We start from the raw sequence: 12181 nt of genomic DNA, 5'->3' as shown, positions 1-12181 counted from the left end.
AGGGTGGTGAAACACTGGAATGCGTTACCTAGGGAGGTGGTAGAATCTCCTTCCTTAGAGGTTTTTAAGGTCAGGCTTGACAAAGCCCTGGCTGGGATGATTTAACTGGGAATTGGTCCTGCTTTGAGCAGGGGGTTGGACTAGATGACCTTCTGGGGTCCCTTCCAACCCTGATATTCTATGATTCTATGAAGTTACTTTCAAAGCTTGGGGGGGACAAAGGGTCTGTCTGTGTGATGCTTTTGCTGGGAACAGATCAGGAATGCTCTTCAGAACTCCTGTAAAAAGTTAGTAAGCAATCTAGCTAGAAATGCATTAGATTTTCTTTTGTTTAATGGCTGGTAAAATAGCTGTGCTGAATGGAATGTATACTCCTGTTTTTGTGTCTTTTTGTAACTTAAGGTTTTGCCTAGACGGATTCTCTATGTTTTGAATCTGATTACCCTGTAAGGTATTTACCATCCTGATTTTACAGAGGTGATTCTTTTACTTTTTCTTTAATTTTCTTCTTTTAAGATTAAAAAGAAAAGGAGTACTTGTGGCACCTTAGAGACTAACGAGCTGTAGCTCACGAAAGCTTATGCTCAAATAAATTGGTTAGTCTCTAAGGTGCCACAAGTACTCCTTTTCTTTTTGCGAATACAGACTAACACGGCTGTTTCTCTGAAACCCTTCTTTTAAGATTCTGATTGCTTTTTCATTGTTCTTAAGATCCAAGGGTTTGGGTCTGCGTTCACCTCTGCGAATTGGTGAGGATTTTTATCAAGCCTTCCCCAGGAAGGGGGTGTAGGGCTTGGAGGGGATATTTTGGGGGAAGACATCTCCAAGGGGGCTCTTTCCCTGTTCTTTGTTTAAACATGCTTGGTGGTGGCAGCATAGGATTCAAGGACAAGGCAAAGTTTATACCTTGAGGAAGTTTTTAACCTAAATTAGCAAGAATAAGCTGAGAGGATCTTGACAGTGTTGAAAGTTGACACTTGTGCTTATTTAGGGTGCTAGGATGGGACTTCCAGTGAAGGTGAGCACTGGGAGATAGTCCATCCCTTCTACTAGACTGCTAAGTCTGGTGGGGTGCAATAGACCAGAGTGCTTTACAATAGTTAGCTAACAGTACAAACATTTTGGAAAGATCATTAAGTGGTCCACCGAGACCCTCAGCAATTTTCAAGTGGTCCGCGGAAAAAAAAGTTTGAGAACCACTGCACTAGACTATTGTGCCCTATGACAGTGTCTTTGATTGAACACAAGACAGAGTCAGTTTGCTGAACGTGTGTTTTGTTGAACTGTGTTTTAATACCCTACATCAGGGAAAACATATTTATGTGACTTGCACGAGTATACGGGATGGATCTGAGATCCGTAAGTGTGACAGCAGCAAGCTCTAATGCTGAATGAGGTGAACTCCTATTAAAAGGCATGTGCCGCAGAAATGTAGCTTTCTGATTAGCATAGTTTTTAGTGACCTCATATTTATTCCTAACTATTGATAGGAAAGGGCTAGCGGACAGCATGGGAACATGCCGCGATTTTCATGTACGTTTACACACCTCGCGCTCTCTCTGGCTTCCAAACGTAAAGAAGAGTCAGAATTACACCCCAAGCCCACGCTGTACAATTCCCAGAGCGGGGGCCGCTACCCCGCTATAACTGCCTGATACGGGTCCGGGCAGTCTCCTCACGCTCCGGCTGCGCTCACAGGCGGGAGCTGCGCGGCCCGCACTGGCACAGTTCACGGGGGACAACTCGGCTCCGCGCGGCCGGTGGCGGCCAAGCCCGGGGCGGGCGGCGGCGGCGGGAAGCCGGGGGGCCCCGCCCAGGGGCACAAGAGCGCACTGGGCTGGCCGAGCCCGAGCGGCCTGTCGCAGCCACGGCGCCGGCGAGCGCGACGCTAAGGCCGCTGGGTCCCTCCCCTGGACACGCCCTGCGAGAGCAGCCAAGCGCGCGCGCGCGCCCCCCCCAGCAGCCCCGTCAATGGAGCGGCCAGCGCGCGATCGAGCGGCTGCTCCGTGGCGCGCCTGCAGCCCGCGGCGGCTGGCTCCGCTCCCAGCCTGCCTCTGAGGCGCAGCAGGGGCGGGTCCAAGCTCGACCCGCCCCTCTGCCTCCCCACGTGAGGCGCCCATGGCGGTGGCACGCGCCTGCCGTCCCCTGGCGGTGCGCGGCAGGCAGCTCGCGAGCTTCCCAGGGTGAGTTAGGGCCTCAGGCCAGGGGTCCTCCAATTCCTCCTCCTGCCCCGCCCCTTCGCCGCGCCGTGTCCCCGCCTTCCGCTGGCGCTGGGGGATGGAGGGGAGACTGGGAAAGGGGCGTGGTCGGAAGGGGCGGGACAGTCGCTGAGGTGACAGGAGGCCGAGGTGGCGGGCACGGGGGGCCATGGCAGCGGCGGAAGATCGCGCGTTTAGCTTTGAATGAGGGGCTCTCGCGCTTGGCGAGGGAAGCGGCTCTGGGTGCGGCGGCGCGCGACGCTCTCGGCTCGAGCTGCCTGGCGCCCTCCGGAGACCCCTCCCCTTCTGGGCAGGTGAGTGAGAGAGCGCGCTGCGCGCGCAGCCCCCCGGTTCCGTGACCGTCGCTCACCCGCTGTCTCGGGCTCTTCTTCCGGGTCCGGTGGCCGGGGCGCAAGGTTCGCGTGCCCCGTTCAGCCCCTAGGCCTGTCTCTTCTGGGGGGGGGTTGCTGGTCCCTTACTAGCCCCTCCCCTTAACGGCTGCTGCCCTTAGGCAGCTCGATGTAGCGGTGAATGTGCCATCTGTTGGTCTGGGGGCAGCAGGGCTGGAGCTCCCCCCTCTTCCCCCCCAGAAACACCTGCTCAGCATCGCTAGTGCCAGCCTGGCACAGCCTGGGGAGCAGGCTGGACCCCTGCGCCAAGCACAGCCCGTGGACTAGTGGGTGTGCTTTGGTCCGTGGCCCATTGCAGGGCTCCAGCTGGCGTGGCTAGGGGTCTTGTTCTGAGGGACAAGGGAGCATCTGATCTCGAGGTGTTTAGTTGCCACCACCGTTTGTTATTATTGAGTGTCCTTATTTCTGCCTGTTGTGCTTTGTTCCGGTCTCCTTCCCTGTGCCACCCGCAAACTCTGGCATCAGTTGTTGTATAGTGAATGTTGACTTGTAAACTGCAGTGATGACGAGGGTGCAGACTACACCCCAGTTAAATAAAGGGGAATCGGAGGGACCACCCCTCTTGCAGCTTTTGTTTCAGGCTGTCTCTTTGCTGATTTAGGAAGACAGCCATTCTTCCGTGTACAATCATTTCCTGTTTCACAGGTTTCCTTCACAACCATGTCAATGGGAGAACTTAATACATGTATTGGTTTAAAGAAGGCTTTGATTCTGGAGGGTCTGGATACTGGCCAAGAGGTACAATCTTGCTTCTGGGTCAGGTGTTTGATACTATATTTCTGTAGAACAACAGAAATGTAGGGCTGGAAGGGATCTCGAGAGGTCATTTAGTCCAAATCCCCTATGCTGAGGCATGACCAAAGGTAGACCATCCCTGAAGGGTGTTTGTCCAAACAATGCACAGAAACTTTCAGTGCTTTGAATTCCAGAACTTCCCTTGGAAGCCTATTCCAGTGCTTAACTATGCTTACAGTTAGAAAGATTTTCCTAATATATAACCCAAATCTCCCTTGTTCCAGATTAAGCTAATTACTTTTTGTCCTACCTTCAGTGGACATGGAAAACAATTGATCACCATCCTCTGTGTAAGAGTCTTCAAATATGTTAAGGGCTATCTGTTTCACCCCTCAGTCTTTTTTCCCCCTCAACGCTAAACATGACCCGTTTTTTTAAGCTTGTCTTATTGTTTGTGTTGCTCTCCTCTGGACTCTCTCCAGTTTGTCCACAACTTTCTTAAAGTGTGGTGCCCAATGCTGGACACAGTACTCCAGCTGAGGCCTTACCAACACTGAACAGAGTTGAATAATTACCTCCCATGTCTTACATACTGCACTCCTGTTAATACACCTCCAGAATATTAACCTTTTTGCAACTGCATCATGTTGTTGACTTGTGTTAGACTTGTGATCCACTATAACCACCAGAACCTTTTCTGCCTGGTCAGTTATTTCCCCTCTTGTATTTCAGCAGCTGATTTTTAAATCCCTAATTATAGTACTTTGCACTTTTCTTTGTTGAATTTCATCTTGTTGATTACATCCAGTTTAATCAGACCATTTTGAATTCTGATCCAGAGTGCTTGAAACTCAGTTTACTGTCATCTGCAAATTTTATAAGCATTCTCTCCACTCCATATTCAAGTCATTGAAAATATTGAATAGTACCAGACCCAGGACTAACCCCTTCGATATCGCACTAGATACATCCTCCCAGTTTGACAGCAAATATTGATAACTACTTTTTGAGTATGGTCTTCTGACTAGTTGTGCACCTACCTTAGTAATTTCATCTAACATAAGAATGGTCCATCTAGCCCAGTGTCCTGTCTTGCAACAATGGACAATGGCAGATACTTCAGAGGGAATGAACAGAACAGGGCAATTATTGAGTGATCTATCCCCGGTCATCCAGTCCCAACATCTGGCTTAGGGACACCCAGAGCATGGGGTTCTGTCTGTGACCATCTTGACTGTTGATGGACGTAGATAAGTCAACATATCTAATTCTTTTTTGAACCAAGTTATATTTTTGTCCTTCATAGCATCACCTAGCAATAAGTTCAACAGGTTGACTGTGTGTTGTGTGAAGAAGTACTTCCTTTTTTGTTTTAAACCTGTTGTCTATTAATTTCATTGGGTGACCCCAGGTTCTTGTGTTTTGTTTAGCCAATGTCATGTAGGATAGTGTGAAAATCAAGATAAATCATGTCTACTGCTTCCCCTATTATCCTCTAGGTGCTTGCAAAATGTCTATTTAATAACTTGTTCCAGTATTATGCAGGTATCAAAGTTTCACTGACTGATCAATAATTCCGCAGGTCCTCTTTGTTTTCCCCTTTGATAGGTGCCATTCTCCAGTCCTCCGGGACTTCACCTGTTATCCATGAGTTCTCAATTGCCTCAGCTAGTTCTTTAAGTACCCTAAGCTTAATTTTGTCAGCCCCTGTCATCTTGAATACATCTAACTTGTCTTGGAACAGTTTACCAAGGGTTGTGGTGGAGTATTCATCACTGATAATTTTTAAACCAACATTGGAGGCTTTTCTAAAATATATGCTCTAGCAATTATTTTGGGGAAGTTCTATGGCCTGCATTATACAGGAGGTCAGATTAGATGATCACAATGGTCCCTTCCTGCCATGGAATCTGTTAATCTAAATAATCTTTAATATGTTCTTTCCAATTATGACTTGTGTTCCTTTACCCTTGTTGTTAATATTAATGTTAAAATTGTGTTCAGTATCAGGTCATCGTTAATCTTTTTGGTGAAGAAGGAAGCAAAATAGGAATTAAACACCTGCCTTTTTAGTGTCATCCGTGATAAGATCTCCTTTCCTGCTAAGTAATGGACTTTCACTTTCTTTCATTTTTCTCTTAATCCTAATGCATTCATATCACCTCTTCTTGTTGCCTTTCATGTCCCTGGATAGAAGTAATTCATTTTATGCCTTAGCCTTTCTGATTTTGTGCTTACATTCTTGTGCTGTTCATTTGTAGTCACTCCTAGCAATTTGTCCATGTTTCCAATTTTTGTAGGGCTCCTTTTTGATTTTCAGGTCATTAAAGAGCCCTCGGTGCAGCCATATTGGTCTCGTTCTATTTTTCCTTTGCATTGGGATAGTGCACTGTTGTGCCTTTTTATATTGTCTCTCTGAGAAACTGCTAGCTCTCCTGAACTTCTTTTTCCAATGGGATCTTGCATACAAGTAGTTAAACTTAGATTTTTTTTTTAAAGTCCACTGGTGCTCTCAGTCCTTTCTTTCCTTAGAATCATGAAGTCTTTCATTTCATGATCATTTTCACCCAAGTTTCCTTCACTCCTCAGATCTTCAATCAATTCCTTCTCATTAGAATTAAGTCTAAAATAGTGTCTCGTTACTTCCTCCACCGTCTGAAACAAAAAGTTGTCCCCAATCTATTCCAAGAATTTATTGAAGATTTTGTTTTACCATATTATTTTTCCAACAGATGTCTGGGTAGCCGAAGTCCCCCATTACTACCAGGTCTTGTTTTGTGGATATTTCTGATATTTGTTTTAGAAATTCCTCATCCACCTCCTCCTCCTGATTTGGAGTTCTATAGTGGACTCCCACCATGATGGTTTTCCCCCTTCTGGCTTCACCCAGAGACTTTCGACTGGTCTGCTTTTCACCTTCTTGTGGGCCTCAGAATAAGTGAATGGATTATTGATGTATAATGCAGCAGCTCCTCCATGTTTTTTCCCTGTCTGTCCTTCCTGACAAGCTATACCCCTCTAAATCAATATTCCCATCATGAAGCTGTGCCATTGTTCTGAAGAATGATAGACTTCTATATAGGATGCTGTTGCAGTTGTAGACTGGTATTTAATGTGGCTCTGATATGTTGTTAATAATAATACTTAGAAATTATATGGTATTTTCTATCCAAAAATGTCCATGTGCTTAAAAATAGTAATACATTTATACTGCCAGACTCTTAAAAAAAGAATCTAAGGTATTAGTCACCATCGATCACGATTGATTGGTCAATCCCGGAGACTCTCTAAGTCGATTACAATCTCCGGCTGCAGCAGGGCTGCCTGCCCCAGCCCCACATCGCTCCTGGAAGCAGCCAACATGCTCCTACGGGAGGGAGAAAGGGAGGGCGGGGTCTGCACATGCTGCTCCCACCTGCAAACACCACCCCTGCAGCTTCCATTGGCCAGGAACAGGGAGCTGAGGCCAATGGGCACTGCGGAGGTGGTGCCTGCAGAGAGGGACAGCATGTGGAGTCACGTGCCCCCCCCCCCCGAGGGCTGCAGGGGCACGTTGGCCCCTTCTGAGAGCGGCGTGGCCATGTGCTGCACTACTGGCTGGCAGGGTGGGAGAGTGGCTCAGCTCGTGATGGGGAGGAGGTGCCTGAGTGGCAGGCCGGGGGGAGCCTGCCTTAGCCCTGCTGCGCAACTGACCAGGAACTAGCAGAGGTAAGTGCCCCCTAGCGGGAGCCCGCACCCCAGCCCTGAGCCTTCTTCCAGAGCCAGCACCCCATACCTCGTCCTGTACCCCAATCCCCTGTCCCAGCTCAGAGCCCCCTCCAGAGCCCACACCCCACACTCCCTCCTGCACCCCAAAATTTTGCCCCAGCCTGGAACCTCCTCCTACACCAAACTTCCTCCCAGAGCCTGCACCCCCTCCCGAACCCCAACCTTCTGCCCCAGCCCAGTGAAAGTGAGTGAGGTTGGGGGACAGCGAGCAATGGGGGGGGAGGGAATTGAGTGGGGGGGGCTTTGGGAAAGGGGCAGGGTAGATCCTGGGTTGCCCTTAAATTCAAAAAGTTATCTTGGGCATAAAAAGGTTGGAGACCACTGATCTAAGGTAACTACTACTATTTTTAGATGTTTCAGTGACTTATCACTTATTTATTTTTAAAAAGATTTTTGTCTTCTAGATAGTCAATAGAAGTAGCAATGTACAAGATAGCAGTTCCTGTCCTAGAGTGTTTACAATGTTCAACAATCAAAAATAGCAGGCAGAAGTGATGTTGTGACACTTTGAGACACTTTCATCCAGATCAGAAAGGGGTTGTGTTACTACCTCCTCTGTAATCCTGGGTGGTTCTGTCCTGGGTAGCTTTGGCTCAAAGTCCTAGCGCCAGCAGCATGGTCACAGCACAATGGGCTCACCGTGCTTTCCATCAGCCTGATTATTCCTTGCCGAGTTAAACCAGCAGCTGTTCCAATCCCAAGTCTTCCCTACAGTGTCCAGTCCTTCTCACTGTACTCTCACAGAAGTTATCAAGTTCATTCTCCAAAGAGACAGAATATACGCCACCCTGTTAGTTTGGCTGGAGATCCACACTTCAGCTTAATACACCACAGTGAGATGGCTTTGTAATAATAATAATAATAAAAAAATAACAAAACACTGGTTTAAGTGATTTCAAGTAAGAGTGTGAGATAGGAAAAGTTACAAATAAAACAAACCACATTTTTTCTAGTGACTAAAACTTAATTCTAGCAAGTTACGATATTTGCCTAAGCAGTTTCCTTACTTACATCAAGTTATCAGCATCCTTAGTCCTCCAGACCAGGGGGCCCAACTTTCATAGGCTTGAAGGGTGCTTGCTGTCCCCTCAGTGATAGATACCAAAATGGCCTTTTGCCTTGGGTTATATCTCCCCAAGTACATTGTCCCTGTTTCACAAGGCATCCTGTGGGTGCTGTCTCCATCACCTGTCTGAGTTTAAGGGGTCATCTTTCCCCACTTGCTCACCTGATGGTTTTGATTACGTTGCCTTTAAACATGCTTTTCATTGTCTTTGGTGTCAGTTTCCTTAACTTACATTGGAGACACAGTCAGGCCTGTGAAACAACATTCCTTTGTCTAGGACAGGCTGTGCATAGGCACTGGCTGCCAAACACATTTTAGGAACATATTTCCAGCACACATCTATGATTCTTTATACACAACCTGTACGTACATCACACAGTAATAATGACTAGCGTGTTACCAGTTTGCATAAGACACCTTATACTACACCTTTTAGCTCTGGTTACACTGGGGGGGGGGGAATCAATCTAAATTATGCAACTTCAGCTACATGAATAACGTAGCGGAAGTCGACGTACTTAGATCGACTTACCGTAGTGTTTGCACTGTGATGAGTCGACTGCTGCCGCTCCCCCATCGACTCTGCCTGCGCCTCTCACGGTGCTGGAATACAGGAGTTGATGGGAGAATGCTCAGGGATTGATTTATCGTGTCTAACTAGATGTGAAAGATCGACCCTACTGGATCAATCGCTGCCCGCCAATGCGGCGGGTAGTGAAGACATACCCTTGGATACAGATTATGGCAACAGCAAGTTGAGGCAACAAGAGTGAGACCTTATGAGAATTCTGGTAAAGTGAGCCCTCTGCCAGTTGGCATTGAAGGGCTTCCTGGGTAGCAGAAGTATTTTTCTTTATTTTCCAGATGGGGAAATTGAGACTGAGAATTTGAGTGAGTAGTCCAAGGTGATTCTGACAGAATGTGGTCTGTGGAGTCCAAGGGTAGTAAAGTGGATTGCGGGCCAAATCTGGGCCAACAGATGCTTTTGAACGGATCCTGAAATCTTATTTGCTTTTTTTTTTTTTAATTATTTTCTCTGAATCTGTCTGAATTTGTCTGAATCTGGACCTTGACTATACCCTGACCAAGAAATTTGGACGTTGACAAAAAAATAATTGACTCTACCTGCTTGAGTCCAAGTCCTATGCCCAAAGACAGGGGTTGCTAACTTGCGGCTTTTCAGAAGTTAATAAGCGACTCCTTGTATAGGCCCCAACTCTGGGGCTGGAGCTACAGGCGCCAACTTTCTAATGTGCGGGGGGCTGCTCACTGCTCAACCCCTGGCTGTGCCACAGGCCCTGCCCCCACTCCACCTCTTCCTGCCCCCTCCCCTGAGCCTGCAGTGCCCTTGCTCCTCCCTCCTCCCCCGCAGAGTCTGCTGCACGCCACAAAACAGCTGATCGGGAGGAGGGGGAGGGAGCAGGAGGCACTGAACAGCGGGGCTGCTGGTGGGTGGGAAGCACTGGGAGGGGAAGGAGGGAGGCTGATGGAGGAGCTGCTGACGTATTACTGTGGCTCTTTCGCAATGTACATTGGTAAATTCTGGCTCCTTCTCAGGCTCAGGTTGGCCACCCCTGCCCAAAGAGTTTCCTGTGAGTATTGCAAAGTAAGTTACATATAATTATTCCTGGGGGAATTCTGCACCAAAAAAATAAAACTTATGTGCACAATGTTTTAAAATTCTGCATATTTTATTTGTCAAAATAACACATATAATCACACTAGTTTAAATTATTTTTGGTCATTTGTTTTAAAATACCCTGTCAGAAAGTATGTCGGTAACAATACAGACAATAAAAGGATTCAGGAAAAGTTTTTTGACAAATAGATTCCTTACTAGGCATATTAATACAGAGCTCTGAGTGATAAATGCTTGTTTTGGGCCGTCACATATTCAATATGTGGTAATTCCTGTCCGATCAGGTGACTTCCTTTAATTAACTAGCTATGTATTACAGCCGCTAAGTGCCTACAATAGGGCCGACAAATATAGTAAACTGAGAGAAATTCGGCTTGGAAAATTTACTTGCATCTATTAGCCAGGATGAAAAGTAAGTGCAATGTCATGACTCCCAAGCCAAGTAAACTGTTTTGTACTGTATTTGACCAATTTTTGTACTGTATTTACTTCTGTCAGTGAACTTTCTACTTAATGGTTGTTTATTAGATGTGCTCTTCCATTGCTATCATACCATCTTTCTGTTCCTGGCTCCATTTCTCTCCTTTCCTGTACAGATAAGAATGTATCTTTTCCTGTTCTGTCTTTGTCTTTTTTTTTTTTTTTATTTTGCCTTTTGCTCTTATATTTATGTAATATACCTACAGTGTGTTCTCCATTCTTCCTTCAACTTATTCATTCAATACTATATTAGTCCTTTTTGTGGACTTAAATACTAGGGACACTCCTCCCCAGACACCCACTTAACATCCAGAGGACTAAACCTACTAGCCCAGCAGCTTCCAAAGTGTCTGTCTATAGAGAGCTGGCTGATCATGTACTGCTGACTCTTGTTTCCAGCTAATAACTTGCAGTAAAAGAAGACTAATACATCAAATATTTCCTAATACTACTTTGCTATGTAAGCAATTGATGTAGTTACATCACTCTGCTATTTGATCACCAATGGTGGAGAGGTATCCCTAGTGATCATAAAGGTAGAAAGGTGATATATAAGATAATCTGTTGAGATGTGGACCACACCGTGAAAATGTCCAGAATATATGGGAGACAATGTCCAGATAAGAGCTATTATTTGTATTACAACAATACTTAAAGGCCCCAATTGAAATTGGGGCTTTAAGGTGCTAAGTGCCGAATATACACATAGTAAAAAACCAGTCACTTTCCCAAAAAATTTCTAATCTAAATAGACAAGAAAAGAGTGGGGAAATAGTATCCCGGTTTTACAGATGAGGAACCAAGGCACAGAGATTAAGTGGCTTGCCCAAGGTTACACAAGAAAATTGACAAATATGGGAACTAAACCCAGACCTCTTGAGTCCCAGTCCAGTGCTCTAACCACAAGATCAATTTTCTTCACTCTTCCAACTGCTACTAGGCGATGTTAAGATATGAGGATTCCTCCTACCATGGTGCTGTCCCATCATATTGCTCTATTTCTGTACCATTGCCTGTCTAGAAGGTGTCTGATAAACTCAAAATCTCTCCCCCTCTTGCTGGAAAGGAGAATGAGCATTTTCTAACTCCCCTAATATGCCTGATATTATATAAAAACTAAGTTTGCATTCAAGGCAGGAGAAATCAAAGTTAATAGGTTTCAGAGTGGTAGCTGCGTTAGTCTGTATCAAGTACTCCTCGTTCTTTTTATCAAAGTTAATGTTGCTTGTGCATATGAATCCATAGAACAGTTTCAGAAGGGAAGAATTTCCATTGTTACGCTGCAAGCGAATGCATCAAACAAGTCGTTGAAAGGAAATTCTATAAATAACCCATGGCTTTTAATACCTGCTGTTTTTCCATCTACACAAACTGATTGGCAAGTAGCCTCCCCACGAAGAGCAAGTGAGCAAGCATTTCCCTGTTATGTGCTCCTGTAGACTGACTGTACCTGAATGGGATGCCTGACTCAAGTACTAGCCCTTACTAATCAAATACAACCCAGGAGTCAGCTTTGTTATACAAAAATGTGTTCCAGTCCATGGTGATATTGAGGGACTTTTTTGAAATAATCTAATTGGCAGTGTAAAGTCACTGTCAGAAATAACATTTTAATGTTTCTTATCATGTTAGCCCTCACTTTCCTGCAGTAATAATAGTTAACTATCAGTAGTTTCTGTTGCTAGAGAACTCTGCACTGGTTTGGCTCATACAGCTGCTGAGGGAATGGGGGTTACTGTAACTAGGAATGGTGATTGGAATGAATGGGTAAAAGAGGAAAACAGAAGAATATTAAGGTCTTCTGTTTTCAGTGGCTCATTTTGAATATGATCAGTTCTGACATAACTGTTGTCTTTGTGTCATGGCAGTGCTCTCAGCCTCTCCT

At 45.8% G+C, this 12181-nt stretch overlaps 1 protein-coding gene across 2 annotated transcripts in view; it reads left to right on the top strand.

Moving 5' to 3' along the window:
• Positions 1–1975: 1975 nt before the first annotated feature.
• The window catches only part of EBAG9 (estrogen receptor binding site associated antigen 9), a 40913-nt gene continuing 30707 nt past the window's right edge, over positions 1976–12181 (top strand). Inside the window, exon 1 of one of the 2 annotated variants that reach the window (XM_084619122.1) lies at positions 1976–2183. The gene's annotated coding sequence lies outside the window, so the exon portion shown is untranslated. Of the gene's footprint in view, positions 2184–2305; positions 2513–12181 lie in introns of those variants that run through there. The other variant, XM_084619121.1, reaches the window with a different exon arrangement.

The sequence above is a fragment of the Lepidochelys olivacea genome (assembly GCF_965140295.1).
Source record: "Lepidochelys olivacea isolate rLepOli2 genome assembly, chromosome: 2".
Classification (NCBI taxonomy): domain Eukaryota; kingdom Metazoa; phylum Chordata; order Testudines; family Cheloniidae; genus Lepidochelys; species Lepidochelys olivacea.
Note: the sequence above shows the minus strand (reverse complement) of the source record. Positions and strands in the feature narration are given on the sequence as shown.